This window comes from Ovis aries, chromosome 14 (genome assembly GCF_016772045.2).
Source record: "Ovis aries strain OAR_USU_Benz2616 breed Rambouillet chromosome 14, ARS-UI_Ramb_v3.0, whole genome shotgun sequence".
Lineage (NCBI taxonomy): Eukaryota > Metazoa > Chordata > Mammalia > Artiodactyla > Bovidae > Ovis > Ovis aries.
In genome coordinates this window covers 1,308,273-1,322,829 of record NC_056067.1, presented here as the reverse complement: position 1 = coordinate 1,322,829, position 14,557 = coordinate 1,308,273, and the positions used below count along the sequence as shown (strand labels likewise).

General features: G+C 53.6%; 1 non-coding gene across 1 annotated transcript; it reads right to left on the bottom strand.

The window, feature by feature from the left end:
• Positions 1-11,125: 11,125 nt before the first annotated feature.
• On the bottom strand, positions 11,126-11,196 carry TRNAG-GCC (transfer RNA glycine (anticodon GCC)). Its single transcript has one exon. It is a non-coding gene; the product is annotated as a tRNA-Gly (tRNA).
• Between the last annotated feature and the right edge of the window lie 3,361 nt (positions 11,197-14,557).

Below are 14,557 nucleotides of genomic sequence, written 5' to 3'. Positions count from 1 at the left end.
AGCAGCATTATTCACTAGACAAAAGGTAGAAACAACCTCAAAGTCCACCAATGTTTAAATAGCTAAACATAGCAGTGTATACATGCAATGGAGCATTATTCAACCATTACAAGGAATGAAGGGGACTTCCCACTAGGGGTGGTCTAGTGGCTAAGACTCTGTTCTCCCGATGCGGGGATCGCAGGTTTGACCCCTAATCAGGGAACTAGATCCCACCCGCTGCCACTAAAAATCCTGTGTGCCACAGCTAAGGCCCGGTGCAGCCAAACAAATATTTTTTAGAAAAAGGAATGAAGTACTACTAATACAGGCTACCAGGTGGATAAACCTTGAACACACTATTTTAAGTGAAAGAAGCTGGTCACGAAAGATCACATATTGCATGACTCCACTTATCTGAACTAGTCAGAAGAGGATAAATCCAAAGATGCAGACTGGCAGATGCCAAGAGAAACGGGAAAATGAGGGTGTGGGTTTTATTTTGAAATGATAAAAATGTTTTGGAATTTAGAGTTAGTGGCTGCAGAACATTGTAGATGTATTCAGTGCCACTGACTTGGTTAATTTTACGTTATGCAAATTTCCCTTTATTTCTTTTTTTTTTTTTAAAGACAGTGATTGGTCACAGGACCCCTGGTAGAGTGAGAGTCGCGCTGGGGGCCTGTCTAGCCAGTAACAGTGCTCCAAGCTTTGCTGCAAAGCCCGTCTGGGTAGACTCCCATCCAGACATAGGAAGTGTAGAGCTTACCCCACAGCAGCGATATGGGAGCCACCTTTGTGGCGACTGAGGCCGGCAATCCAGCGTCCTGATGAGCCTCTGACGCCCCATTCAGCTGCAGCCTCTCCCGCCAGCTGGCGTGACGCTGCGGCACTTCCCCAGCAACGTGTATTCTCAACAACGTGACAAAGGCCGCACTGGAGGGGAGGCAGCTGACTGCAGCAGGCCTCCGTGTCGGGTCACGGACCAGCGGCATCAGCATCACCTGGGATCTTGTTAGAAAAGCAGATTTTCAGCTGCCCCGAAGCTAATCTGAGTTCTGACCAGACCTCCAGCCACTTCAGATGCAGGCTCAGGTGCGACAGCCTGATGGAGGCAGTGTCTGGGTCTAAAGTCCCCTGAATTGGAGGACAGGCTCTGACACTTGCGAACTGTGTGACTTTGGGCAACTTATTAACAGTAGGGGCCCCACTGTCCCAGTCTTCCTGGAACTGCCCTGGTTTCAGCACTCACAGTCCCAGAAACCTGGGAAGCCTCTCTGTTCCAGACAAACAGGACAGTTGGTCACCCTAAAACATCTCTCTGCCTCACGATTCTTGCCATAAAATGAAGAAAATAAAGCGAGTTAATACATCAAAGTGTTTGAAACAGCCTGGTGAGAGTAAACGCTGATGAATGTCAGCTGGGCTGAGCCGATACCCTCACTTCTCAACGTTAGACCATCTAAACTTTATTTGTTAACCTAATAAAATTGTTAAATAAACAAAGTGCTTAAAACTGTCCCTTCCAGAATAGTGAACGCTCAGTAAGTTCCATCTATTCTTATTTGTATTCTTATTATCTATTAGCTAGTATTATTGGGCCACAATCAAGCCCACGGGTTTTGGTTTTATATATGTGCAGATGGTTTATTTGGCTGCGCCGGGTCTTAGTTGCAGTATGTGGGATCTAGTCTCCTGACCAGGGATTGAACCCAGGCCCCCTGCATGGGCAGCATGGAGTCTTAACCACTGGACTAGCAGGGGAGTCCCAAGAGCAGGATTTAAGTGACCATCAGAGCAGACAATTAGAACCATCCCAGACACTCATGGTAGCCCCAGTTCAGTTCAGTTCAGTTGGTCAGTAATGTCTGACTCTTTGCAACCCCATGGACTGCATGCAGCACACCAGGCTTCCCTGTCCATCACCAATTCCCAGAGCTTATTCAAACTCATGTCCATTGAGCTGGTGAGGCCATCCAACTATCTCATCCTCTGTCATCCCCTTCTCCTGCCTTCAATCTTTCCCAGCATCAGGGTCTTTTCCAAGGAGTCAGTTCTTCGCATCAGATGGCCAAAGGATTGGAGTTTCAACTTCAGTATCAGTCCTTCCAATGAATATTCAGGACTGATTTCCTTTAGGAGTGACTGGTTTGATCTCCTTGCAGTCCAAGGGACTCTCAAGAGTCTTCTCCAACACCACAGTTCAAAAGCATCAATTCTTCAGCACTCAGCTTTCTTTTGGTTCAACTCTCACATCCATACATGACCACTGGAAAAACCATAGCTTTGACTAGGCATATCTTTGTTGGTAAAGTAATGTCTCTGGTTTTTAATATGCTGTCTAGGTTGGTCATAGCTTTCCTTCCATGGAGCAAGCGTCTTTTAATTTCATGGCTGCAGTCACCATCTGCAGTAATTTTGGAGCCCCCCAAAATAAAATCTCTCACTGTTTCCATTGTTTCCCCATCTATTTGCCATGAAGTGATGGGACCGGATGCCATGATCTTTGTTTTTTGACTGTTGAGTTTTAGGCCAAATTTTTCACTGTCTTCTTTCACTTTCATCAAGAGGCTCTTTAGTTCTTCTTTGCTTTTTGCCACAGAACGCTAAGTATCAGTACGCTCCACCTCATCTAACATTATTTTTCTCCTTCCTCACTCTGCACCCTCAGAATCCATTCCCAGATCATTTTGCAGGTTTTGCCAAAACAAATTAGCAAAATCTCATGGTTCTTTTGGTGTTTCAATATCCTTCTCCCAGATTTGATGTCATTGGTCCCTGGGGGCCTGCCGAGATCTGCCTTGTTATTCAAGTCTGGAGAACTTGACGGGTAATGGGGCAGGACACACAGGGGTCTCCTTCAGGACAGGGGCATTCCAGAGTGTATTATTTAAGGCAATGCTAGCTGCTGACCTGGTTGCACGTGTGCAAAGGGGGAGGGAACCCAGGCTGTGCAGGGCCCCTGCTACCTGTTGCACATAGCTCCCCACTCACCCAGGGCGCTGGCATCCAGGGGGTCTGCTCGGGAAGCAGGAGGGTGAGTGGTCACTTGGAGGATGCCGCGGGTCAGTGCAGGAAGCAGTGCCCCCCCTGCCTTCCGTTGCCACAGGCCACACCTCAGCCGCACAGCACACTAAGCGCAAGGGAGGGTGGGCACGTCCACCTAGACGTGTGCCCAGGAGGAAAGGGACCCGGGTTTGGCAAAGAGCTAGTGAATTTCTGCTTCCTGGACCTTCAGAATGACCAAGAAGAGTCCTTTTGGCCAGCAGGGGAGCCTCTGCACGGGTGGGGTCCTGAGTCCCCCACACCTTCCTGCTGGGCTGATTCTAATTGCTTCAGCTCTTCGCTCTACAGTCTTCCCTAGTTAGAGACACAGAGAGGGTGTGAAGCCCCCTGAGGCCGTCATTTTATGCTGTCCTTTAGTCGCTAAGTCGTATCCAACTCTTGCAACTCCCTGGACCGTAGCCTGCCAGGCTCCTCTGTCCATTGGAACTTCCAGACAAAAATACGGGAGTGGGTTGCCATTTCCTTCTCCAGGGGATCTTCCCAACCCAGGGATTGAACCCCAGGCTCCTGCGTTGGCAGGCAGATCCTTTACCATTGAACCGCAAGGGAAGCCCGGTGTCATGTCATAACCATTGATTTGGGTTGGCCTTAAGTTCGGGTTGTAACTCTCTGAACCTTGCCACCAAAGGTGTAAAACTTCCCTGATTTTCGAACCATGTCTTGAGCCCAGAAGCCTTGAGCCTCTAGAGCCGGGTCTTTCCTCTAAGCTGCTGGTGCTGCTAGCACAGCGCCCTGCCCCACAGCCTCTGATTGCAGAGTAACCTTTATATGTTTCTATGGCAGGAGCAACCAGGCCCCGAAAGCCGGTCCTAGCTGGGTGCCTTGTTCTGGGCACCGCAAGATTAGCTGTCTCGCCATGGCATGCCGCAGGCGGCTAGTGTCCTGTCCCCTAATGCTGGCTGGATTGTCACTGGCCTCTGCCCGCTTGCCAGCCTTACATCACCCGCATTTCCCACAGGGCTTCTGGTTCCATCCACTTCTGGTCCTATTTTTGTTATCAACCAAGATTCTTACCTTTAAGTAAGAAAAACTGAGTCTGGTGACTCTAAGCAGAAATGGAATTTGTCCAAGATATTGGTTAGTTCCCAGGAGTTCTGGAAGGTTGGAGGGTCAGATCTGGAAGAAACGCCCTGCCTCTGCCGGGCACAGATGCCACAACAGGCACCATCAGCCGGGTTGGACATGCCTCCTCCTTTGAAAGCTGGAGGTCGCTGCTGCCATCACTTGCTGAGACGGGCTTCTCCCACTGGCAGCTTTAACTTAACGTTGGGCGGGTGGGTCTGATCGGAGGGGCCCAGGTCATGTGTCCAGGCCCTTGCTGCAAGGCTAGGAAAGGGAGGCAGAAAGGAGCCTTTTCAGCCTATTTCACAGCAGGCAGGCTCTGTCTTAAAGCTGGAGGATACCTCTAACACAGGAAGGGGTCTTCAGTGTGGGACAGTGGAAAGAAAGACTCAGGTCCATGACAAGAGGCCACCTGGCGCCTGCCACCTTGGCCTGCAGCACTGGCCTTGTTACCCCGTGCTCTAACCAGGCACCTCTCCAGCCTTCGGATTCTGTTCAGGGGAAGGTGGGTAGCAGGGCATCCCTGCACAAAGGCAGTGAGGCCTGGAGGTGCCGATAGAATCGGGCTTTGCTTATAGCAGAGCCCATCAGTAAGGGTCTTTCAGTAAGTCCTCCAACTTCTTGGAACACAGTGGTTTCAAGGCAGGGGACTGAGATCTCGTGACTCCTCTCAAGTTGCTCTCCATGTGACCCTGGGCACCTTCCAAGCCTTTCTGTAAGATGGGGCGCATCAGGATTGCCCTGGTGGTCCTGTGGCTAAGACTTCACCTTCCAATGCAGGGGGTTCTCCCTGGTCGGAGAACTAAAGATCCCACGTGCCACGGAGCAACTAAGCCCAAAGGTCCCTTCAGATCCAAAATTAAATTTTAAAAAATAAAACGATGGGGCACATGTACCTTGCAAAATTGTTATAAGGATGAAACAAGATGATGGATGTAACGTTTGTAGCACAATGCCTGGCAAATAGCTGGAATTCAATCATTGTTGGCTGCCGGTCACAACTGTAATATGGGGATGATAGGGTCACCCTTCCCTCTCTTCCTGGGAGCTCTGTGAAAATAATGGACTATTCTGCACATCCGTGAACTCGGGGGGGATGTGTCTGGGAATCAGCGTGGGACTCTGGGGACAGCTGTTAAGTCTGGCCGCCTCCATCAGCTGTTCTCTTCCCCTAGTCTCGCTCCTTCCGTCAGCTTGGCCTCGGTCTCAGCCTTCTTCTTTCTTCCCATCTGACTGCCAGCCTCTCCATCCTTGCCTCATCATTGTGATTCCCATTCATTAACTGTCCTACCCACATTCTGGGTGCTCAAGCTTTTCACAACCAGGGGGAATGCAAGCGGGTGTCCCTTAGGAAATCGCTCTGGGAGTCTTTGTGAGAGGTGAACACGGAGCAAAGACCTCTTCCCTGTTTCTTGGTTCTTGGCCCCTGTGATTATGAATCACTACACTGTCACCTGTACCTTACATTATACATCAACTATATTTTAATTTTTAAATTTTTTTAAATGAAAAATAAGAAGAATGTCCATGGTGGTCCAGTGGTTAAGAAACAGCCCTGCAATGCAGGGGACACAGGTTCAGTCCCTGGTCTGGGAAGGTTCCACAAGCCTTGAGGCAACGAAGCTCTTGTGCCACTACTGAAGCCTGTGTGGTCTAAAGTCTTTGCTCTGCAAGAGAAGCCAGCACACCGCAATGAAGAGTAGCGCCCCCACCCCAGCCCTCCCCGCGCTCAGCCAGCTGGAGGAAGCCCGCCCAGCAACAAGGAAGATGCGGTACAGTCAAAAATAAATAGAATTTAAAAAAGAAGACTCAGCTTTTCTGAGCAAGATCTCATAAAGACAGAGTCTTAATGTTTCTTAGGCAGAGTACATTTAAGGCAAAGAAACTCTGCCTTCTTAATAGAGAGGAAAAACCAAATTCTAATTTTGTACCAGTGTATTTTTGATGTTAAAACTCATCTTAGGGACTTCCCTTGTAGTTCAGTGGCTGAGACTCCACACTCCCAATGCCGGGGGGCGCAGGTTCGATTCCTGGTCAGGGAACTAGATTCCCACATGCAACAACTAAAGATCCTGAATGTTGCAACAAAGATCAAAAATCCCACAACCGAGACCTGGTACTGTGAGACAAATAGATAAACACTGAAGACAGCCTGAGCCTATTGATTAGCAAACCCAGGCTAAGAAAGTTGCATATTTACTTCCAATACTGACAATTCTGAAAATATGCCTGTTCTTATTTACACCAGCAAACTTAAACTAGCTTTTACTTATCAACCATTATTCCAGATCACATGAGGTGGAAAAACATGTGAGTTAGTTTCTATATTTCTGAGAGTATACTTAATTTATACATGCTTAATTTTATTTTCAGCCAACTAAATAGCGCTCCTTACAAATTAATTTTGGCAACACCATCTGAAGGTAGAGAAATATCACATGCCTGTAACATATACACATAGACATACGTAATATGCAGGCAGACATGAAGACCTTAGAGCTTTCGTTTTTTAAAATTTTAGCCATGTCCCAGGTGTAAAATTCAAATCCAAATTATTTTTCCTGGCAGATGGAATAAATTAACCTTACCTGATCAGATGGTCAGTTTTTCATTGAAGATTTTTTTAGTCACCTGTAGTAAAAATCCTTTTAAAGCTGTGGGTTTTTTTTTTTTAAATTTTTTTATCTTTTAGAAACTTCTGCAGACCAATTGAAAAATGAATTTAGTTGTCTCTGAAAGGTTTGGAATTCTCTCTTTGATGGGTACCCCTTTGAAAAATGTAAGTGTATTTGTGACCTCATGGACTGTAGCCCACCAGGATCCTCTGTCCATAGTATTTTCCAGGCAAGACAGAGGAGTGGGTTGACCATTCCCTTCTCCCGGGAATCTTCGAAACCCAAGGATTGAACCTAGGTCTCCTGCATTGCAGGCAGATTCTTTACCAGCTGAGCCACTCGACTGGCACATAAGGAGTTCCCTTTAGGTGAATGTATCTAAAGCAATGTTTCCTCACGATGGCCATTATAACTCTAAATTCTCTAAATGTTCACCTATTTTTCCAGAAAGGCACAGGTGCTTGTCCAAAAATTAGGTGATGCTACCTTGCCTTTGCAGCCCCTAAAATATCTTAATTATGAGGGGCTCTGTTTTCCAACAGCTGTTTTAAAACATTAGGAATTACATGTTCTCCCTGCTTTTGAACAGGTGACTTACCAGGGAATCCAGTCCAGTGGTTAGGAGTCCATGTTTTCACTGCTGAGGGCCGGGGCTCAAGCCTTAAGATTCCACAAGCTGCATGGAGCAGCCCCCCGCCCCCAGCAAAAAAAAAAAGCGGGAGATATTAATAACATCCCCATGAGATTAATGTCCTCCTTGTTAAAAATAGTCATCTTCCTTCTTCCTGCCGGTTATGCAGGCTGCAGCGAGTGCTACATGTGTGCAAGCTTCCTCGTCAGAGTTTCCCAAGTCCGTTTTAAAAAATGAGGTTTGCTTTACGTATTTTCCAAGTGTTCAGGCATTGCTGCCCTGCATGGAGAACATGGGTGTGTTTCTCTGGACACTGTGAATATGAAAGTCAAAGGAAAGACAGGTAAAGCCAGACGGCGTGGACGCACAGCTGATTTCTTAGTGCCTGGGCGTGCGTTTAATGTGTTACTGAGTGGATAAGTCAGGATCGCAAATGGGAGACTGAGGGGGGTCAGGTACAGAATCACCAACTTCCTCCCAACTGATTACTTGATCAGGATTGCCAGCACCTCGGGACACTATTGTGGTCTTCCTGCTGCTGTTCGTGAGCAAGCAGGTGCTGGATAAATGTTCTTAGTGACTGTGTTGCAGGAAGTCTTGGGAACAGGAAAAGAAGGCTCTCACTTGTTACTGTCTTGGCAGCTGAAAGTGGGCCGTGGATGACGATCATAGATTCAGGAGGAAAGGGGGTGGGCTCAGGGAGGGGCCTCAAAGTCACAGGTGAAACTCCGGGATCCCATCCAAACCCACAAGCAAAAGCTAGAACTGACCTAATGGCGCTCCGTTCATTAATTCAGCAGATATCCCCTGAGCACTGACCAGGTGGCCAGGCCCCCGTGAGCTGTGGGAATACAGCAATGAGCAGATTCCCCTCCGTCTGCCACAAGCACGGAGCTCTGTGCTCAAATGGTGGGCGCTGAAGAGGCCCGAAAGGAGAGCCCCTGCCCCGACTGCTGCACACACTGCCGGGCTTGCTGCTCAGCCCTGCTCTAAACCAGTTCAGTGGACTCTCTGACTCCCCCACCGCCAAGAGAGAGGGCAGCGAGGTGACCTCGCGCAGCCCAGGCGGGCAGAGAGCCACTGGGGCCCTGTCAGCAGCCAGCCCAGGAGCCTAGCCCAGAGGCAGCTGCGGGTGGGCGGCCGGCGGGCACACTGCAGAGCTAACCCGGCCAGGGCTGGGGTCCCTCAGGGGTCATGGACATCCCCCCTCCTGCCTCTGACGGTCCCACCCCAGGCCCCAGGGGCTGGGCAATGAGGCTGGTTCCCGAGGTCAGTTTGGGGGAACAGTAGAGCAGCCTCCCCACCCTCAGGGGTTCTTTTGCCTTGAAGTGAGTCAAAGGGACACTGTCTCGGCACCGGATCCCCTGAGAGTGGAGCCCAGCCCTGGACAGCTGGGCCGGGTCCGGGGGCCAGGCACGCTGCCCACGGACTGGGCACAGGGGCCCGCTGCATGGCCTCCTGCGGGCACCGCCTCCCTCAGAGTGGCGGGGCGGAGAGGGCCGGCCCGGAGCGGCCCTCAGCTCTGCCCCCGCGGCTCTCCCTTCAGATCGGACATGGCTCGGGAGCCCAGGCCCAGCTCTGCCCGGCGGGGCTGGAAGAGGCCGTGGGGCATAGCCGCCTCCCGGTGAGTCCGGGGTTGCCTGCTGGGAAGGGAGTCTGACCACGGCTTGTCTGGGGCCCTGGGCTCCCCGGGACAGAAGAAGCACCCCAGGAGGCCCTGGAGGAGGCCGGTCCCCCTCGGCCACAGGTTTTGCCCGTAAACTGGGGGGTCGGGGGGTCAGTCCAGCTCACTCCAAGGCCACTTCTAGCTGACATAACCCAGCCCCCTTCCTGCTGGGGGTGCCCTTTCCCCTCGCCGGGACCCGGAGGTTGTGGGTCCTCCGAACGGAACCTCTCCTGCGAGGCACTCGGGAGCTGTTTCTGGGTATAGATGTTTGGGAAGTAGAAAATGGGAAACTTTCTGGATGAAATCATCCCTCTAGCTTGGGAAGCCTCAAGGAATTTTAAAGAAACCTTTAAACGTTTTCAGAAAGGCACTCAGCAACCTCTGCCAGCCGCCGTGCCAGTTGCCCAGCTGATAAGGAGGGTGTGTGGGGGCCGGTGGGCCCTTGGCCTGCTCCCGGGCGTCTGCAATGCCTGTGCTCCGTTCCTGGCCTGTCTGTGGACGCTCGGTGGTTTCTGTCTCGCCTAGGAGAGGCAGGAGGCAGTTGGCAGGCGGTTGCTGTAAGGTACAGCACTGTGTAAACACCTGGTACCAAAGGTTCTGGCTTCTTTTGGGTCTCATCTCTCTGGAAGCAGGACGGCAGGGCTGGGAGGGGGCCGCTGTGAGAAGCTTCTGCACCTCCCGGCTGACCTCAAGAGCGATTAGGCCAAATCTCTCCCTGTCCGCGGCAGCCTGAGGCTCTGGGTTACCTTTGACAGGGTGGACTGCTTTTTTCACTGCGTTTGTTTGGGGCTGATGAGTAGATGCGTACTCAAAGGTAACAGACTTTTTGTTGTTGTTAATTAATTTATTTTACTTGGAGGCTAATTACTTTACTATTGTGGTGGGTTTTGCCATACATTGACATGAATCAGCCACAGGTGTACCTGTGACCCCCCATCCCGAACTCCCCTCCCACCTCCCCCCCATCCCATCCCCCTGGGTCGTCCCAGGGCACCGGCTTTGAGTGCCCTGCTTCATGCTTCGAACTCGGCTCCACATATGGTAATACACAGGTAACATCGGTTTTTAAACTCGGGTTTCTCCCGTGAAGCAGAACTGCACATGCGGTGTGTGGTTGGCCTCCCGTCTCCTGTGGGAGACTCTCATCTGGGGGTTGATGGGGTTTTGTAAATATCTGTCTAATGGGTTGTAACTGGCCCCTTCCCACAGTTCTCTGCCCTGTTTTTTCCATGTGGCCACCTTGACGCTGGGCTACCCCTTCTTCAGTTCCAGTTGCCTTCTTCTGACTTCATGTCCTCCCAGCCCCTTGCCCAGCAGGCTCGGCCTCAGTCCTGTGGAGGAAGACAGAAGCGATGGAAGAAATGCTAGCTCTCCTTCAGAAACGTAGACTTCACTCGTGGGTGCCGGGCACTCAAGGCCTGGGGCAGGGGTGGCCTCTTCAAGATCCATGTGTCCTCAGGGGTCTCCAGTGGGGAGAATGAAGCCCTCGGTGGGTGGGTGGGGGGATGCGGTCAGACAGCAGACTGTGGGAAAACGTCCGAAGCAGGGTGGGGTCCTGGCAGCCCCCGAGGTGCTGGATGCCTTCTCTGTGAGAACTGATCAAGTGCAGGTCATCTGCCTTGGGTCTCAAAACAGCATCTGTCAACCTAGAGGGAAAGGTTTGTGGCCGAACTATTGCCCCAAGTCCCCTGGCCTTTGGCCCTGAGGTCTGACCTCCACCGTCGGCACCATTCTGACGGTGCATTTTATTTCTCTTTTTGTGGGAAGTGGCAGCCTGCAGACTGTAATCATTAGCCCAGACCAGGGGACAGAAGGGGCTGTGGACCCTGGGAGGGGCAAGGCTAAAAACACTAGAGGAAACTGCGGGTGTGGGGGTGGTAGGGGGCAGAGCCCGGATGACCCCAGGCCCCTGACCTGCAGCAAGCCCAGGCCTAACTTCTAACCCCCAAACTCAACTCTGTCTCAACTCCCGTAGCTCCCAAGTTTGTACTCAACAGTCAGTGAATCACTGTTACGTAGTCATTTTTATGTATTTTAGAAAGTTTTTTTTAAAGGGGGGGAGGGGCGAGGGAAAGAAAGGGGTTTAAAAGAAGACAATCAGCCTCTTGCATTGGCCGGGAATCGAACCCGGGCCTCCCGCGTGGCAGGCGAGAATTCTACCACTGAACCACCAATGCCTCAGCAGGGAGCTGCTTCTGCTAGCTTGGTAGTCGTCTGTCGGCCCACGCGGCTCCCCTCCCCTGCGCTCCAGAGCGGGGTTGCAGCCCCGTCGGGGGCCCAGACCAGGAGGAGGTTCCGCGAGGGGCCGCGCTTGGCTGAGACCCGAAACACCGAGCTCCGCCCTGGCCCCCGCGGCGCCGGAAGCGTGCCCCCTGCTCTTTCTCCCAGGAAGGGCCTTCCACCCCCGGGATCAGCGGCGTCCGGAGGCTCCCGGGCCGCCCACCCAGACTTCCTGAGGCCAGAAGGCAAGGCGGGGGCGGCCGGAAACCTCATCCGCAGGCTTGGGGGCCTCGCGATGAAGGCGAAGGTCTCTCCCCAATGTCCCCCGTCTGCCCCAGGACTCCCACCAACCTCTCTCCTCGTTCCTGGCCGCAGGGCAGGGAAGGTTATTTCAGAAACTTCCCTGACCCCCCTCACAGCCCCCTCCTCCCCACCCCAGCGCCCCGCTTGCTCCAGCGGAAACCTGAAGCTGCACTGAAGTTCAGGGGCGGTAGCCCCACAGGATCTTCCTGCCCAGGCCGGGTCCAGCACCCCCTCGACGCCCACCTCCTCTCACTGCAGCGAAGGTGGCCGGGCCTCCGCCCTCACCCTGCCAGTCTGGCTCTGCATCCCGGCCATTCCCACGCAGGATTAAAGGCTCTTGTAACCCCTCCACAGCTCTGAGCCCTGACTTAACTCTTGCCTTTCATCCTTTGCCAGACTAAGAGCCACACCAAGATCAGCATGCCTGGGTCAGCCAGAGGGGCCTGCGGAGGGCCCAGATCTGACTGGCCAGGAGCCTGTGGGCAGTTGCCCCTCCTGCCACCGGGAGCCACCTGCAAGGTTGCCCCTTCAGAGCCCAGCGGGGAAGCTAGTTTGCTGGGGTCTCCCAAAGTGACCTTGGTGAAGTGCCTAGGGGACTCTTTTGGTGAAGAATCCTGGGATTCTAAGGAAAAGCTGGAAACCTGTTTCCCCAGATTAAACTGGGGTCTAGGCAAGGACTCTGGGCCCCCGGCAGTGATCCTCTCCCCGCTTCTGTTACAGCAGCAGCTACAGTCTGGATTACGAACTGCACCGGGAAGACGGCCCCTGCAGGTAGGTGGGTCCTGCAGGGCTGGCCTCTGGGCGCAGGGGAGGCTGGTGGCCTGACACCCTCTGTCCTGTCCCCACAGGGGGTACGAACACCAGGGGGTCCCTCCCCTCCTCCACCGCGTGCCTGTCAGGATCCGGAAGGCCCACCTGGGCACGGGGGTCAAGGGCCGCTTCAGTCCCCACAGGGCCCCCAGAAAGAGCCAGCTGCCCCCCGAGATAAAGCGTGAGTGAACGGGCACAGCGCTCACCCGCAGGGCTAGTGGGGAGCTGGGAGGCCCTTGGCAGGGGGGGTGGGCTTAGAGGTCCCAGCAGCAGCGCGCTTTGCCCCCGCCCGCAGTCCAGACTGAGGAGCTGCACTGCCTCAGGGGTGAGCTGAGCCACATCAAGGCCCAGGTGGACCGCCTGCTGGAGCACGTGGAACTCATGGAGCAGCAGACGGACCAGCTTCCAGGTCAGGCCCCCGAGGCCAGGCCCAGGCCACACTCCACAGGCGCCAGGTTTTCCCACTGCTGAGGGTACCTGGGGTCCAGCCTCGGGCTCCCCCTGGCTGCAGGGCTCCTCCTCACCCTCCCGGGTGCACAATCCCCATTCCTTCCAGGTGTGACCCAGCCCCCCAACCCCCCCAGCAGCGGTCTGGAGCTAGAGCTTGTCTCACTCAGCCCACCGCATCTTGTCCTCTGGGGCCCTGGACACCTGAGATCAGTGCGGCACAGAGGGGCCTCTGTGGGGTTAGCTGGGGCCTTCAGACTCGGCCACTGACCGGTGACTGTGCCTGTCCAGGGACAGAGGACTGTGAACAGAACAGGGGCTCTGGGAGTCAGGGGTCCTTATGCAGAACCACTGAACCCAGGCAGGAGCCCAGAGGCCCGAGGGCCCGTCCGGAGGCGGAAGGCTCCCAGGAGCACACAGACCCGGAGGCTGTGGTGAGTGGCCTGGCACCTCCCCCATCCTCACCCTCCTTGTGTTTGGGTCCTTGTTTGTGCAGGAGACAGCAGTAGCTGCAGGGAGGTGACTGACTTCTGTCACAGGCAATGTCTGGAAGATAGGGCCCTGTCCTATTCCCCCCCCCCCTTAATTCCCTTGCAATGTCCTGTGCTCCCCACGGAAGCCGAAGCACACGGACCTTCCTGGACTGAGAAATCCAAACCTGGATCTGATAATAGCCTTCTGTGCACCTCCAAGAGCCCCAGTGTTCCCTACTGTATCATAGCCTCCGCCGCTATTGGTGGTCCCTGAAGTGGGCCAAGCACCCGCTGTTGTCAGGACCCTCTCAGCAAGGCTGGGCTGCTGTAGGGTTAGCAGGAGGAGCTTCCTTTCTTCCACTTGCCCAGCTCTGGCTGCCCCTCGGCCTGTTGGGCCAGGGGACCCTTACTGGTCCCCAAGATGGAATCACATCTAGGAAAGCTGGGCTGAGTGGACAAAATGCCATGCGTCTGGTGGTTCTGGGTTCACGGGTCTCAGGAAGAATCTACAGTAACACCAAGATGCCAGAGCTGCCAGGAAAGGGAAACGGGGGTTGGAGGCTGGGAGTTGTAAGTAGATGGCCCCTTGCCAGCCTCACCGCGCTTGGCCCTCTGTGCTAGGGTCCTGCTTCTGCTTCTCCTACAGGTCAAGAATCAGGCGTCAGACCAGGGCTGTCAGTAGCAGGCTGGAACCCCTCCAGGCCCATCAGCTCCAGGCACCGTCCTTGCCTTGAGTGTTTTCTCAAGGGTCTCTCAGCAGCACCCACGCCACCCATTCTGGAGCCAGGGACATGGAGGCGTGGCTCAGCCAGACCAGCCAGGCACCCGGCCCTAGTGCTGGTTTTAGCTTTGTCCAGATGGCAGTCTAGATGCTGCAGGGAAGGGGGCGGCCCGCAGCTGCCCGGCACCAGCACACCATCTCATAGAGCTGAGGCCCGCTCCTGCAAGCGGAGCTGGATGCCCACCCCCCCGGAGCAGCGTCAGCTCTCTTCCCTCTCAAAGCCCCCAGTCCTGTTTGAGCGTCCACAGGGTTACCATTTTTACTTTGTTTCTATCTTGTTTCTTTCTGCTGTGATTCTGTATTTCAGATCTGATTTGGAAATATATATTATGTCACTGGGGTCAAATAAAATTTGTATTTTTCCCCCTAGTCAGGGATTCTTGGTGTGGTCCCCAGGCCTCATTCTGGTCTCTCAGCTGCCTGAGCCAGCCTTTCCTACAGCTGAGCAGGCCCCTAAGACACACAAGCTCAGGTTACACCAAGCTGGTGCAGGGAGGACCCCAG